Here is a 17,535-nt window from a genome sequence, read left to right as displayed (position 1 = left end):
GCAGTGCACACTGCAGGGCAGGAGGACAGGAGGGCGCCCCCTGTAGGCAGCACACTATAGGGCAGGCTAGAATGGAGGCATTACAGGAAGGTCCTTGGCAGTATTGGGGTACACAGTGTATGGGGGGTTACAGAATGGGTTCAGGGGCACACCGGAGGCATGAGGTGAGTGTGTGGAGGAGGGGAGTTTCGAGAGGGCGCATAGAGGGAGAGCAGGGGTGCACAGATGTATAGGGGTGGTGGGGGGCACATAAAATGAGGGGCTGGTGCTAATCTGTGCTCTGTACATTCATTACTCATACTCTGATCGCCCCAGGATTCAAACTCCCATTCTCCTCTGCTTGTAGTAGCGGGGGCAGAGGCAGTGGCGATGATGAGCCCCAGGCTGCACTGCCAGTACCGGAGCCTGTCCTCTGCTTGGATGTGCAGTGCATGTCCACATAAGACCCATACCCCAAATAATGACACATACACAAGCTGGCATAAAAATGGCCGTGAGGTTTTATTTAGGGTTACATAAATACCTTTAAAAAATTCTCCAAATAACATATTTCCAACAACCATAAATTTCCAAATGACCAAATCCACCCATAACAGTGATTTTTCCCCACAAGCGAAACCTCACGACAATAAAATAAATAAATAAGGGTGGGTGGGCTCTTCTTTTCTTCTTGCACCAGCAACTGAGGTAACCCGGGCAGAGCAGGGGGGGTTATATGCCGCAAAAAAACGCCAAAACGCTTATGGCCAATCAGATTGCCATAAAAGGAGCGCGCAAAAAGCAGGCTAAAACCAGTTTAATAGACTCAGAGCCAATCAAAGCGCCAGCCTTAATTAAACATTAAAATGAACCGAAATTAACCTTAAGTAACCTTTGCACTATGAGGACATGAGACCCCCGCTATATTTCTTATCATCAAACGCGGGGGGGCTAACATTCTATTACAGGCACAGTGTGCACTAATAGAGATGTATATGTCACACACGCCAGGGCATTTCTTTCAATCTGTATTCTAGGAGTAAACTAAAAGTCTGGCTATTTTTTTTTACAGAGGAAAAATAAAATCTGGTAGGTTCTCTCTAAGTCCGGGGTCACACTTGCTTGTGCAATACGAGAAGCTCACACATCCATATCCGGCACTCAGGAGCGGAGTGTGCGGCTGCATGTATTTCTATACAGCCAAACGCTCTGGTCCCGAGTGCCAGCGGCAGTGCCGGGTATTGAGGAGAGAGACTCGAGTGAGTTTCTCACATTGCACTCGCAAGTGTGACCCCCAGTCTAAGGCTGGGTTCACATTGCGATAGTGGGTATCCGCTAACGGAATCCGTTACATAGCGCCACTAACGCAACAAATCCGTTAGCGCACCCATTGACCGCAATGTATGTAACGCATCCCTAACGCATGCCATTTTTGGCATGCGTTAGCAATGTTCCGTTATTTTGTGACGGACCTCGAACGCTGTCTGCAGCGTTTTTGGGTCCGCTCTCGCTAGCGCAGATCGGGCATCTGCGCTAGCGCGATCGCTAAACGCGATCCTTTTTGGACATTGCGTTAGCGCAGTCCGTTAGCGTATGCGCTACACGGACTGCACTAACGCAATGTGAACCTAGCCTAAGGTGCGAAAACCACTAATGGTTTAAGAGACTTCATCTTGTAGGTCTTCCGTCCTTATAGGTGCAGCCTCTCACAGGTGCTGTCATGGGTGAAAGGAAAAAAATTGCAATAATGACATTTTTTAGATGAAGAAAAAAAATTACAAAGCAGTAACAAGCACAAAACATATTTGATATCCCTGTAATTTTAACAACTTCTACAATGCGGTGAAGTCAGAGTCTGTGTCCATTTTGGTGGAGTCAGAATAATATGGACAGTAATTCTGTGCAGGACGTGCTGTAAATGTTTTCACCAGAATTTGGGAAAGTTATGAAATGTCCTTTAACCCCTTAGTGACAGAGCCAATTTGGTACTTAATGACCGAGCCAATTTTTGCAATTCTGACCACTGTCAATTTATGAGGTTATAACTCTGGAACGCTTCAACGGATTCCACTGATTCTGAGATTGTTTTTTCGTGACATATTGTACTTCATGTTAGTGGTAACATTTCTTCGATATTACTTGCGATTATTTATGAAAAATACGGAAATATGGCGAAAATTTTTAAAATTTTGCAATTTTCAAACTTTGTATTTTTATGCCCTTAAATCAGAGAGATATGTCATGAAAAATAGTTAATAAATAACATTTCCCACATGTCTACTTTACATCAGCACAATTTTGGAAACAAAATTTTTTTTTGTTAGGGAGTTATAAGGGTTAAAAGTTGACCAGCAATTTCTCATTTTTACAACACCATTTTTTTTTAGGGACCACATCACATTTGAAGTCATTTTGAGGGGTCTATATGATAGAAAATAATGAAGTGTGACACCATTCTAAAAACTACACCCCTCAAGGTTCTCAAAACTACATTCAAGAAGTTTATTAACCCTTTATGTGCTTCACAGGAACTGAAACAATGTGGAAGGAAAAAATGAACATTTAACTTTTTTTTGCAAACATCTTAATTCAGAACCATTTTTTTTATTTTCACAAGTGTAAAAACAGAAATGTAACCATAAATTTTGTTATGCAATTTCTCCTGAATACGCCAATACCCCATATGTGGGGGTAAACCACTTTTTGGGCGCACCGCAGAACTTAGAAGTGAAGGAGCGCCGTTTGACTTTTTCAATGCAGAATTGGCTGGAATTGAGATAGGATGCCATGTCACGTTTAGAGAACCCCTGATGTGCCTAAACAGTGGAAACTCCCCACAAGTGACACCATTTTGGAAACTAGACCCCTTAAGGAACTTATCTAGATGTGTGGTGAGCACTTTGAACCCCCAAGTGCTTCACAGAAGTTTATAACGTAGAACCATGAAAATAAAAAAATCGCTTTTGTTTACACAAAAATGATCTTTTCGCCCACAAATTCTTATTTTCACAAGGGTAACAGGAGAAATTAGACCACAAAAGTTGTTGTGCGATTTCTCCTGAATACGTCGATACCCCATATGTGAGGGTAAACCACTGTTTGGGCGCACCGCAGAGCTTGGAAGTGAAGGAGCGCCGTTTTACTTTTTCAATGTAGAATTGGCTGGAATTGAGATTGGACGCCATGTCGCGTTTGGAGAGCCCCTGATGTGCCTAAACAGTAGAAACACCCACAAGTGACACCATTTTGGAAACTAGACCCCTTAAGGAACTTATCTATATGTGTGGTGAGCACTTTGAACCCCCATGTGCTTCACAGAAGTTTATAACGTAGAGCCGTGAAAAAAAAAAATCGCATTTTTTCTACAAAAATGATCTTTTGGCCCACAAATTTTTATTTTCACAAGGGTAACAGGAGAAATTAGACCACTAAAGTTGTTGTGCAATTTCTCCTGAGTACGTCGATACCCAATATGTGGGGGTAAACCACTGTTTGGGCGCACCGCAGAGCTTGGAAGAGAAAGAGTGCCGTTTTACTTTTTCAATGTAGAATTGGCTGGAATTGAGATCGGACGCCATGTCGCGTTTGGAGAGCCCCTGATGTGCCTAAACAGTAGAAATCCCCCACAAGTGACCCCATTTTGGAAACTAGACCCCCCATGGAACTTATCTAGATGTGTGATGAGAACTTTGAATGCCCAAGTGCTTCACAGAAGTTTATAATGCAGAGTCGTGAAAATAAAAAATATTTTTTTTTCCACAAAAAAGATTTTTTAGCCCCCAAGTTTTTATTTTCACAAGGGTAACGAGAAATTGGACCCCAAAAGTTGTTGTCCAATTTGTCCTGAGTATGCTAGTACCCCATATCTGGGGGTAAACCACTGTTTGGGCGCACGGCAGAGCTCGGAAGGAAGGAGCGCCGTTTTGGAATGCAGACTTTGATAGAATGGTCTGCGGGCATTATGTTGCGTTTGCAGAGCCCCTGATGTACCTAACCAGTAGAAACCCTCCACAAGTGACCCCATTTTGGAAACTAGACCCCCCAAGGAACTTATCTAGATGTGTGGTGAGAACTTTGAATGCCCAAGTGCTTCACAGAAGTTTAGAATGCAGAGTCGTGAAAATAAAAAAAAAATTTTTTTCCACAAAAAAGATATTGTAGCCCCCAATTTTTTATTTTCACAAGGGTAACAGGAGAAATTGGACTGCAATAGTTGTTGTCCAATTTATCCCGAGTACGCTGATGCGCCATATGTGGGGGTAAACCACTGTTTGGGCGCACGGCAGAGCTCGGAAGGGAAGGAGCGCCTTTTTGGAATGCAGACTTTGATAGAATGGTCTGTGGGCATTATGTTGCGATTGCAGAGCCCCTGATGTACCTAAACTGTAGTAACCCCCCACAAGTGACCCCATTTTGGAAACTAGACCCCCCAAGGAACTTATCTAGATGTGTGGTGAGAACTTTGAATGCCCAAGTGCTTCACAGAAGTTTAGAATGCAGAGTCATAAAAAAAATATATATATATATTTTTCCACAAAAAGGATTTTGTAGCCCCCAAGTTTTTATTTTCACAAGGGTAACAAGAGAAATTGGACCCCAGAAGTTGTTGTCCAATTCATCCCGAGTATGCTGATGCCCCATATGTGGGGGTAACCCACTGTTTGGGCGCACGGCAGAGCTCAGAAGGGAGGGAGCACCATTTGACTTTTTGAGCGCAAAATTGGCTATCGTGTTTGGAGACCCCCTGATGTACCTAAACAGTGGAAACCCCCCAATTCTAGCTCCAACCCTAACCCCAACACACCCCTAACCCTAATCCCAACCTGATCCATAATCCTAATCACTAACCCTAACCATAATCACAACCCTTACCCCAAAACAACCCTAATGTCAACCCTAACCATAACCCTAATCAAAACCCTAAATCCAACACACCCCTAATCCTAATCTCAACCCTAACCTCAAACCTAACCCTAATCCCAATACACCCCTAATCACAACCCTAACCTTAACCCTAATCCCAAACCTAACCCTAATCCCAAGCGTAACCCTAATGCCAACCCTAACCCTAATACCAACCCTAATCCAAACCCTAACCCTAATCCCAACTCTAACCCTAACTTTAGCCCCAACCCTAGCCCTAACTTTAGCCCCAACCCTAACCCTAGCCCTAAGGCTACTTTCACACTTGCGTTGTTTGGCATCCGTCGCAATCCGTCGTTTTGGACAAGAAACGGATCCTGCAAATGTGCCCGCAGGATGCGTTTTTTGCCCATAGACTTGTATTGCCGACGGATCGTGACGGATGGCCACACGTCGCGTCCGTCGTGCACTGGATCAGTGTTTTGGCGGACCGTCAGCACAAAAAAACGTTCAATGTAACGTTTTTTTGTACGTCGCATCCGCCATTTCTGACCGCGCATGCGTGGCCGTAACTCCGCCCCCTCCTCCCCAGGACATAGATTGGGCAGCGGATGCGTTGAAAAACTTCATCCGCTGCCCACGTTGTGCACAATTTTCACAACGTGCGTCGGTATGTCGGGCCGATGCATTGCGACGGCCCCGTACCGACGTAAGTGTGAAAGAAGCCTAACCCTAAATTTAGCGCCAACCCTAACTCTAAATTTAGCCCCAACCCTAACCCTAAATTTAGCCCCAATCCTAACCCTAAATTTAGCCCTAACCCTAATCCTAGCCCTAACCCTACCCCTAACCCTACCCCTAGCCCTACCCCTAACCCTAACCCTACCCCTAACCCCAACCCTACCCCTAACCCTAGCCCTAACCCTAAACCTACCCCTAACCCTACCCCTAACCCTACCCCTAACCCTACCCCTAACCCTACCCCTAACCCTAATTTTAACCCCAACTGCTCTTCTCCGGCCGGCAGATGGAGACAGATGGCGGGCGCACTGCGCATGCGCCCGCCATTTTCTTTTACCGGCGGCCAGGAGGAGCAGCAGGAGGACCCAGGGACACAGGTGAGTATGGCAGGGTCCCCGAATCCCCCTATTTCTCTGTCCTCTGATGTGCGATCACATCAGAGGACAGAGAATTACACTTTGACTTTTTTTTTTTTTTTGCGGTCGCCGGTAAACAGTTAATTACCGGCGATCGCAAAACAGGGGTCGCTAAAACCGACCCCGATCATGCTCTTTGGGGTCTCGGCTAACCCCGGCAGCCGAGACCACAAAGATCCTCGCGGGGCCGGCCGGCGGGCGCACTGCACATGCGCCCGCCATTTTGAAGATGGCGGCGCCCACCGGGAGACACGAGGAGCATCGGGGGAGATAGGTGAGTATTGGGGGGCTACCTGGGACCCCTTTTCTCTGTCCTCCGATGTGCGATCACATCGGAGGTCAGAGAAATTAAAAAGAGATCGCGTTTTTTTTGCGATCGCCGGTAAACGGTTAATTACCGGCGATCGCAAATGCGGGGTGGGTTAAAACCCCCCCCCGAATCATGTTCTCTGGGGTCTCGGCTACCCTCGGCAGCCGAGACCCCGGAGAAAATCCGACTCTGGGGGGCGCTATTTACTTTTTCCACAGCTGTGGTTTAAGTACCTTAGCGGCCGCCGTTAAAAGGCGTATCGGCGGTCGCTAAGGGGTTAAATGTCTGTTCTGCTCCTGATCTAAGGATCTCGGCTTTTAGCTGAGATGAATCTGTGCTGCACTTTATGTACATGCTCAGTAGTGACCAGTGCTGTGGAGTCGGGAGACATGGAATTTGAGGAGTCTTGAGATTTTGCTTCCCAACTCCGCAGTCCTGCCATGAATGGATTATTTACAGTGATCATTAAATTGCATGGTTAACATGTTTTCTTTTTTAAACCTTTTTTTTTAAATAAAAATGTAAGTCTGAAGCTGTGTTCACATGTAGTGTACAGTACAGATCAAAAGTTTGGACACACCTCATTTAAAGATTTTTCTGTATGAAAATTGTACATTCACACAGAAGGCATCAAAACTATGAATTAACACATGTGGAATTATATACTTAGCAAAAAGGTGTGAAACAACTGAAATTATGTCTTATATTCTAGGTTCTTCACAGTAGCCACCCTTTGCTTTGATGACTGCTTTGCACACTCTTGGCATTCTCTTGATGAGCTTCAAGAGGTAGTCACCGGGAATGGTTTTCACTTCACAGGTGTGCCCTGTCAGGTTTAATAAGTGAGATTTCTTGCCTTATAAATGGGGTTTGGACCATCAGTTGTGTTGTGCAGAAGTCTGGTGGATACACAGCTGATAGTCCTACTGAATAGACTGTTAGAATTTGTATTATGGCAAGAAAAAAGCAGCTAAGTAAAGAAAAACAAGTGGCCATCACTACTTTAAGAAATGAAGGTCAGTCATTCCGAAAAATTGGGAAAACTTTGAAAGTGTCCCCAAGTGCAGTAGCAAAAACCATCAAGCGCTACAAAGAAACTGTCTCACATGAGGACCGCCCCAGGAAAGGAAGACCAAGAGTCACCTCTGCTTCTGAGGATAAGTTTATCCGAGTCACCAGCCTCAGAAATCGCAGGTTAACAGCAGCTCAGATTAGAGACCAGGTCAATGCCACACAGAGTTCTAGTAGCAGACACATCTCTACAACAACTGTTAAAGGGACACTGTCACCTGAATTTGGAGGGAACAATCTTCAGCCGTGGAGGCGTGGTTTTTGGGTGTTTGATTCACCCTTTCCTTACCCGCTGGCTGCACGCTCGCTGCACTATTGGATTGAAGTTCATTCTCTGTCCTCCGTAGTACATGCCTGCACAATGCAATCTTGCCTTGCTCAGGCGTGTACTATGGAGGACAGAGAATGAACTTCAATCCAATATTGCAGCCAGCATGCAGCCAGCGGGTAAGGAAAGGGTGAATCAAACACCCAAAAACCCTGCCTCCATGGCTGAAGATTGTTCTCTCCAAATTCAGGTGACAGTATCCCTTTAAGTGAAGACTTTGTGCAGCAGACCTTCATGGTAAAATAGCTGCTAGGAAACCACTGCTAAGGACAGGCAACAACCAGAAGAGACTTGTTTGAACTAAAGAACACAAGGAATGGACATTAGACCAGTGGAAATCTGTGCTTTGGTCTGATAAGTCCAAATTTGAGATCTTTGGTTCCAACCACTGTGTCTTTGTGCGACGCAGAAAAGGTGAACGGATGGACTCTACATGCCTGGTTCCCACCGTGAAGCATGGAGGAGGAGGTGTGATGGTTTGGGGTGAGCTGCACTGCAGAGTGAAGGCAAAAAGGCCAACAAGTGCTAAGCATCTCTGGGAACTCCTTCAAGATTGTTGGAAGACCGTTCCCGGTGACTACCTCTTGAAGCTCATCAAGAGAATGCCAAGAGTGTGCAAAACAGTCATCAAAGCAAAAGGTGGCTACTTTGAAGAACCTATAATATGACTGTCATGATCTGTACTTTTGCCCTGTCCTGTATTTGAATAATATGCCATTTGATGTATGTAACTGTTCTCTGGTTTCTATTAGCTGTAATTTATGTATTTTCTTGTGCTGGGAGTTCACCTGTAACAATATGTCTCCTTCCCCCAATACTTGCAGCCCTAAGCTATAATGTAATTAAGCTTTGTCAACACCACTAGTGAAGAATAGCCATTCTTCCTCACAGCAGGTGGCTAGTCAAATGTACATACTAGATAGACTAAGCGGAGCCCACCAGTCTAGAATCTTCTGGTGGACCCAACCATTGAATAGAAGGTGTGACCCCTACCCCCCTTCATGGGCTGATCCCAGGAGCTCAGACAATCCATTCTTATTTTTGAGATCAGATGTGAGTTGATCCTTAAAGGAGAAGGAGTGGGGATTCTTAGCTGAGGCAAGACCACACGTCCATCTGTGACTGCGGAAGCGAACGGGGCGAGACTTGAGCTGAGGACATATCTCGTCGTTCGTGAGATTGTTTTGGGATCCATTGGACTCGTGTGGACTATTGCTTTGTTAGCTGGCACAAGAATTATCGGGAGGTGCCCCCGAATCTGTTCTGTTGGACTCGTGGAAGGACTATTGTTTCGTTTATCGGGTGCGGGATTACTGGAAAGCACCTCCAGATCTGTTTCTTTACATGGACTTATTGTGGACTTCTCGTGGACTTGAAGGACATTATGGATATTTGATGTTGTATGCTCCCTGCTTTAATAAATCTCGTTGGATCGTCCCTCGGCCTGTTGTCCCTTCCTGCTCTGCCGTACACCCCGTCACAATGACATAATTTCAGTTGTTTCACACTTTTTTTGTTCAGTATTTAATTCCACATGTGTTAATTCATAGTTTTGATGCCTTCAGTGTAAATGAACAATTTTCATAGTCATGAAAATACAGAAAAATCTTTAAATAAGGTGTGTCCAAACTTTTGGTCTGTACTGTATATACTGCATTTTGTTATTCTGCGTGACCGACAACTACTTTGCCTGAAGCTACACAGCATAGAGTCTGTCAGTCCAGCATTATGAGGCCAAGGGAGAGAGCTGGAGTGACTGACGCTTCAGATCTACAGTAGCTCTTCAGCCCAAATTCCATATTAATTCATACAGGAGGAATGGATTGGCCAAGTAAAGATGTACTGGGCTTGTGTATAAGGCTACTTTCACACTAGCGTCGGAATCTCCCCGTCGGAATGCGTTGGGCAGAGATTCCGACGCTAGCGTTTGACGCACTGCACAACGGGTGCAACGGATGCATTTCTCCGGCGCATCCGCTGCCCCATTGTGAGGTGCGGGGAGGTGGGGGCAGAGTTCCGGCCACGCATGTGCGGTCGGAAAAAGCGGTCCGCCACAACACGGCGCAACCGTCGCACGACGGTTGCGACGTGTGGCAAAGCGTCGCAATGCATTTCTAATGTTAATCTATGGGGCAAAAACGCATCCTGCAAACAACTTTGCAGGATGCGTTTTTTGCCATAAACGACGCATTGCGACGTATTGCAAAAAATGCCAGTGTGAAAGTCGCCTAATAGAGGTAAATGCACATATAAATAGGTTAGTGGGGGACATCCTGCTCACAGATTCCATTTAACTGAGCGTGCAAAGTGGATGCTTTCATGAAAGTCTAATGACCTTGCTGAAGTTGAACTGCGTGGTGTTGCTTCTTCCTGCCTCCTCTTCACTGAAAAAAATACATTAAAAAAAATATATAATAATTGCAAATGTGTTTTAAAGGGAATCTGTCCCCACATCTGACCTATTAATAAGGACATACAGGTGATAGAATGCTGAAAAAAGTGATATCTGTGTGTCTCATATCAGATGTGTTGTTAATAAATAATCTTTTATCACTTCATGTAAATTACCTCTTCCAGGGTTTGGGGCGTATGCTGCCCAGAAGATACCACTACCTCCTCTCTATTATCCTTTCTCCTCCCACATGATCATAATGTCCCTGTGACATCAGGTGCGCAACCAGAGATCTTGCGCTTTTGCTTTCTGACTGCGTCGCTCCTCTTCACTGTTCCGCCCCTCTATGAGCATTAGCTTCACTTTTGTTCTGCGCAGGCTCCGGAGAGTCACTGTAAGACCGGGGTCACACTACCGTAGAATACGGTCAAGTGCTATGCGAGAAAATATCACATAGCACTCAGCCCAGTGTTAATCTATGGGGAAGCTCACATCACCGTTTATTTTCTCAGGCGTATTCGGCGTGTGTGTAAAATTGCAGCATGCTGCGATTGCCACCGAGACCTGGCCCAGACCAATGCAAGACTATTGGTGCGAGGAAACAAAAAACGCACTCAGACCATGCGGTGCTGCCAAGTTTTATGCACCAGTGTCCTTTGAAAAGCCGGCAATTCCTGTGCCACATACAGTAAAATCACGCTGACAGGTTAGAGTAGAATAGATAGAATAGATATACCGTATATACTCGAGTATAAGCCGAGATTTTCAGCCCAAATTTTTGGGCTGAAAGTGCCCCTCTCGGCTTATACTCGAGTCACGGTGGGTGGCAGGGTTGGCGGGGGAGAGGGCGCTGAGGCATACTTACCTAGTCCCGGCGATCCTGGCGCTCCCCCTGCCCGTCACACGGTCTTCGGGTGCTGCAGCTCTTCCCCTGTTCAGCGGTCATGTGGGACCGCTCATTAGAAAAATGAATATGGACTCCACTCCCATAGGGGTGGAGCCGCATATTCATTTCTCTAATCAGCGGTAACAGTGACCGCTGATAGAGGAAGAGGCACCGAAGACCGTGGGACGGCAGGGGGAGCGCCAGGATTGCCGGGACTAGGTAAGTATGTCATAGTCACCTGTCCCCGTTCCACACGCCGGGCGTCGCTCCATCTTCCCAGTGCCACTCCATCTTCCCGGCGTCTCTCCGCTCTGATTGTTCAGGTCAGAGGGCGCGATGACGCATATAGTGTGCGCGGCGCCCTCTGCCTGATCAGTCAGTGCGGAGAGACGCCGGGACCGGACGCCGGGAGCTGCAAGCAAGAAAGGTGAGTATGGCTTTTTTTTTTTTTTTTTTTATTGCAGCAGCAGCAATGGCACAGATTTATATGGTACATCAATGGGGCAATAATGAACGGTGCAGAGCACTATATGGCACAGCTATGGGGCAATAATGAACGGTGCAGAGCACTATATGGTACATCAATGGGGCAATAATGAACGGTGCAGAGCACTATATGGCACAGCTATGGGGCAATAATGACCGGTACAGAGCACTATATGGCACAGCTATGGGACAATAATGAACGGTGCAGAGCACTATATGGCACAGCTATGGGACAAAAATGAACGGTGCAGAGCACTATATGGCACAGCTATCGGGCAATAATGAACGGTGCAGAGCACTATATGGCACAGCTATGGGACAATAATAAACGGTGCAGAGCACTATATGGCACAGCTATGGGGCAAAAATGAACGGTGCAGAGCACTATATGGCACAGCTGTGGGGCAATAATGAACGGTGCAGAGCACTATATGGCACAGCTATGGGGCAATAATGAACGGTGCAGAGCACTATATGGCACAGCTATGGGGCAATAATGAACGGTGCAGAGCAGGGCTGCCACTAGAGATTTCGGGGCCCCATACTGGCAAATTTTTGGGGCCCCCTTGAGACTCCGCCCAGGCTCCACCCCAGCCCCACCTCCACACTCCACCCCTCGAACTGTCCACAGTCCCACCGCTCTCTCTTGGAAAAACTCCACTTCTCACCTATCACACATTAACAGTTCCCATCACCAGATCACACATATAGCCGGCAGCTTTTGTTTTGGCCAAAAGATTTTTTAAGCCGCCACCACAACAGGGTAGACACTTTTGGCCGGGCCCTACTCTACTGTAACCTATTAAATATTTGTTAAAATATGCAATACAATTTAGGTATATTTTTATTTATTTTTCAATGTTTAAAATGACCAATAATATCACATACAAGGAACAAATACCACAACACCATGTCCAGACCACATATTACCACCACAGTGATCGAATAATATCACATACAAGGAACAAATACCACAACACCATGACCAGACCACATATTACCACCACAAAGTGACCGAATACTACAATTCTGATCAGTAATTAAAAAGAAAGCACCATACTATCACCATAAGTGCCATTATACACAGATCTGTACTTAGTATGCAGTGTCTGTGTACAGATAATACAGTGATCACTAATGAAATTATACACAGGAGCTCTGTATATAGTATACAGTGTATAGTGTCAGTGTATAGGTAACACACTGACTCACCAGTGACGTCTCTAGGTGAAGTCCTTCATCTTTCATCCAGCACAGACCGCCATCATTTCATCCAGCCAGGGCTCGTCTCTGCAGGAAATAACACAGTTATATCGAGCTCCGCTTGTAGAATACATTACTTAATTTTTCACAACTTCTACATTACACCACATGAAGAAAAAGAGGCAACATAGTATCACTCTATACAGTAACAGGACCGCCCCCTCATTTAAAACAGTATACTCAAAAAATAAAATAAATACATCACTGCAGTAATAATATCCCTAATTTAGCCCCTATGGTAATAATATTCCCCATCCTGGCCACCGTGTGTCTCATTCCTGGCGTCAGCCATATGTTCTCCCATCCTGCCCTCATGAGTATCCATTCTGCCCCATATGATCTCCCCATCCTGCCCCATATGATCGCCCCATGTGATCTCTCCATCCGGCCCCATCTGTCTCCATCATATCCATCCTGCCCCATGATCCTGCACGATCTGTCTCCAAATCTGCCCCCAGTGTCTCCAATCATGCCCCATGTCTCCATTCTGCCCCCTATGTCTCCAACCATGCCCCTGTTTCTGCAATTCTGCCACTTGTCTCCAATTATGCCCCCTGTGTCTCCATTCTGCCCCATCTGTCTCCAATCCTCCCCCATTTGTCTCCAGTCATGCCCCCATGTCTTTCATCCTGCCCCGTGTCTCCAATCATGCCCCATATCTCCATTCTGCCCCGTGTCTCGCATTCTGCCTTAATGTCCAGCATTCTGCCCCAATGTCCAGCATTCTGCCCCCGAGTCTCACAGTCTGCCCCTGTGTCCAGCATTCTGCCCCTGTCACTGTGTCCAGCATTCTGCCCCTGTCACTGTGTCCAGCATTCTGCCCCTGTCACTGTGTCCAGCATTCTGCCCCTGTCACTGTGTCCAGCATTCTGCCCCACTGTGTCCAGCATTTCTGCCCTTGTGTGTCGAGCATTTCTGCCCCACTGTGTCCAGCATTCTGCCCCACTGTGTGTCCAGCATTTCTGCCCCACTGTGTCCAGCATTCTGCCCCACTGTGTCCAGCATTTCTGCCCCACTGTGTGTCCAGCATTTCTGCCCCACTGTGTCCAGCATTCTGGCCCACTGTGTCCAGCATTCTGGCCCACTGTGTCCAGCATTTCTGCCCCTGTGTGTCCAGCATTTCTGCCCCACTGTGTCCAGCATTCTGCCCCACTGTGTCCAGCATTTCTGCCCCACTGTGTCCAGCATTTCTGCCCCACTGTGTCCAGCATTTCTGCCCCACTGTGTCCAGCATTTCTGCCCCACTGTGTCCACCATTCTGCCCCACTGTGTCCAGCATTTCTGCCCCACTGTGTCCAGCATTTCTGCCCCACTGTTTCCAGCATTCTGGCCCACTGTGTCCAGCATTCTGCCCCTGTGTGTCCAGCATTCTGCCCCACTGTGTCCAGCATTCTGGCCCACTGTGTCCAGCATTCTGCCCCTGTGTGTCCAGCATTTCTGCCCCTGTGTGTCCAGCATTTCTGCCCCACTGTGTCCAGAATTTCTGCCCCACTGTGTCCACCATTCTGCCCCACTGTGTCCAGCATTTCTGCCCCACTGTGTCCAGCATTTCTGCCCCACTGTTTCCAGCATTCTGGCCCACTGTGTCCAGCATTTCTGCCCCTGTGTGTCCGGCATTCTGCCCCACTGTGTATCTGGCATTTCTACCCCACTGTGTCCAGCATTTCTGCCCCACTGTGTCCAGCATTTCTGCCCCACTGTGTCCAGCATTCTGCCCCACTGTGTCCAGCATTTCTGCCCCACTGTGTCCAGCATTTCTGCCCCACTGTGTCCAGCATTTCTGCCCCTGTGTGTCCAGCATTCTGCCCCACTGTGTGTCCAGCATTTCTGCCCCACTGTGTGTCCAGCATTCTGCCCCACTGTGTCCAGCATTCTGCCCCACTGTGTGTCCAGCATTTCTGCCCCACTGTGTCCAGCATTCTGCCCCACTGTGTCCAGCATTTCTGCCCCACTGTGTCCAGCATTTCTGTCCCCCCCTCTGTCCAGCATTCTGGCCCCCGTGTCCAGCTTTCTGCCCCCCCCCCTGTGTCCAGCTTTCTGCCCCCCTGGGTCCAGCTTTCTGCCCCCCCTGTGTCCAGCTTTCTGCCCCCCCCCCTGTGTCCAGCTTTCTGCCCCCCCTGTGTCCAGCTTTCTGCCCCCCCGTGTCAAGCTTTCTGCCCCCCTGTGTCCAGCTTTCTGCCCTCCCTGTGTCCAGCTTTCTGCCCCCCTGTGTTCAGCTTTCTGCCCCCCCCTGCGTCCAGCTTTCTGCCCCCCGTGTCCAGCTTTCTGCCCCCCTGTGTCCAGCTTTCTGCCCTCCCTGTGTCCAGCTTTCTGCCCCCCCTGTGTCCAGCTTTCTGCCCCCCCTGTGTCCAGCTTTCTGCCCTCCCTGTGTCCAGCTTTCTGCCCCCCCTGTGTCCAGCTTTCTGCCCCCCCTGTGTCCAGCTTTCTGCCCTCCCTGTGTCCAGCTTCCTGCCCCCCGTGTCCAGCTTTCTGCCCCCTCTGTGTCCAGCTTTCTGCCCCCTCTGTGTCCAGCTTTCTGCCCCCCCTGTGTCCAGCCTTCTGCCCCCCCTGTGTCCAGCTTTCTGCCCCCTCTGTGTCCAGCTTTCTGCCCCCCTGTGTCCAGCTTTCTGCCCCCCCGTGTCCAGCTTTCTGCCCACGTGTCCAGCTTTCTGCCCCCCCTGTGTCCAGCTTTCTGCCCCCTCTGTGTCCAGCTTTCTGCCCCCTCTGTGTCCAGCTTTCTGCCCCCCCTGTGTCCAGCTTTCTGCCCCCTCTGTCCAGCTTTCTGCCCCTTCTGTGTCCAGCTTTCTGCCCCCTCTGTGTCCAGATTTCTGCCCCCTCTGTGTCCAGCTTTCTGCCCCCCTGTGTCCAGCTTTCTGCCCCCCCCTGTATCCAGCATTTCTGCCCCACTGTGTCCAGCATTTCTTCCCCACTGTGTCCAGCATTTCTGCCCCACTGTGTGCAGCATTCTGCCCCACTGTGTCCAGCATTTCTGCCCCTGTGTGTCCAGCATTCTGCCCCACTGTGTCCAGCATTTCTGCCCCTGTGTGTCCAGCATTCTGCCCCACTGTGTCCAGCATTCTGCCCCACTGTGCCCAGCATTTCTGCCCCACTGTGTGTCCAGCATTTCTGCCCCACTGTGTACAGCATTCTGCCCCACTGTGTCCAGCATTCTGCCCCACTGTGTGTCCAGCATTTCTGCCCCACTGTGTCGAGCATTCTGCTCCACTGTGTCCAGCATTTCTGCCCCACTGTGTCCAGCATTTCTGCCCCCCCCTGTGTCCAGCATTCTGGCCCACTGTGCCCAGCTTTCTGCCCCCCCCCGTGTCCAGCTTTCTGCCCCCCCCCCGTGTCCAGCTTCCTGCCCCCCCCGTGTCCAGCTTTCTGCCCCCCCCTGTGTCCAGCTTTCTGCCCCCCCCGTGTCCAGCTTTCTGCCCCCCCCGTGTCCAGCTTTCTGCCCCCCGTGTCCAGCTTTCTGCCCCCCCCCTGTGTCCAGCTTTCTGCCCCCCCTGTGTCCAGCTTTCTGCCCCCCCTGAGTCCAGCTTTCTGCCCCCCCCGTGTCCAGCTTTCTGCCCTCCCCTGTTTCCAGCTTTCTGCCCTCCCCTGTTTCCAGCTTTCTGCCCCCCCTGTGTCCAGCTTTCTGCCCCCCCTGTGTCCAGCTTTCTGCCCCCGTGTCCAGCTTTACTGCCCCACTATGTCCAGCTTTCTGCCCCCCCTGTGTCCAGCTTTCTGCTCCCTCTGTGTCCAGCTTTCTGCCCCCCCCCCCTGTGTCCAGCTTTCTGCCCCCTCTGTGTCCAGCTTTCTGCCCCCTCTGTGTCCAGCTTTCTGCCCCCCCTGTGTCCAGCCTTCTGCCCCCTCTGTGTCCAGCTTTCTGCCCCCCCCCGTGTCCAGCTTTACTGCCCTGGGCTCATACAGTAGGTAACAGGGAACTTTTGGCAATCAATTGGGATTTGAAGGATGGCGTGATTTCTTGGTGGGAGCAGTTCATCCGGTTATGGTGAACACGGATCATAAGAATCTTGTATGTTTAGAAGCTGCAAAATGTCTAACACCCCAGCAGGCAAGATGGGCATTGTTCTTCACCAGGTTTGACTTTTTGTAATTTATATGCCCGGGAACTAAAAAATTAAAGGCAGTTGCCTTATCTCATTGCTTTCCTGGGGGAGGAAATAATTGTGAACCACAAAAATACAAAAAAGGGTGGTTATAGCATCTATATGTTCCGATCTTGAAAAGAGATTGTTGACGCTCAGAGAGATGCCCCTGCTGCCTGTGCATTAGGGAAACTGATTATACCTGTGAATCTTCCTCTAAGAATCCTTAGTGAACATCACGATTCGGTCTTGGCCGGACATCCTGTAACAAAGCCACCACTGATATTCTTATGTGGTGTTACATCAGGATGTCCAGGAGTATGTAGCTGCCTGCATAGTCTGCATGCATTCTAAGACCTCTCGTACTCATCCGTCGGTGTCCGTTGGAGATTCCCAGTAAACTTTGGACTTACTTGTTGGTCGATTTTTCACGGATCTACCCGTTTCAGCGAGGAAAACTGTAATTTTGCTGGTGGTGGATAGATTCAGTCAGATGTCTCATTTTATTGTGGCAGGGGGTTACTAATAACTTGAGGAAGATAGGGTCAAAATATAACAGTGTGGCTGATTGGAGACGTTTGGTGTGTCCGGACATGTGTGTTGGTGACTTGGTGTGGTTGTCCTCTAGGAACATTAAGTTGAAGGTTCCATCTTGGAAACTGGGTCCCTGGTTTATCGGTCCTTATAAGTATAACACCCCAGGTAACCGGTTGTTACAGTGGTATTGCCT

Source organism: Ranitomeya imitator, chromosome 3 (assembly GCF_032444005.1).
Source record: "Ranitomeya imitator isolate aRanImi1 chromosome 3, aRanImi1.pri, whole genome shotgun sequence".
In the NCBI taxonomy this organism is placed as follows: Eukaryota; Metazoa; Chordata; class Amphibia; order Anura; family Dendrobatidae; genus Ranitomeya; species Ranitomeya imitator.
The sequence above is the reverse complement of the archived record's forward strand: the minus strand, read 5'-3'. Positions refer to the sequence as shown.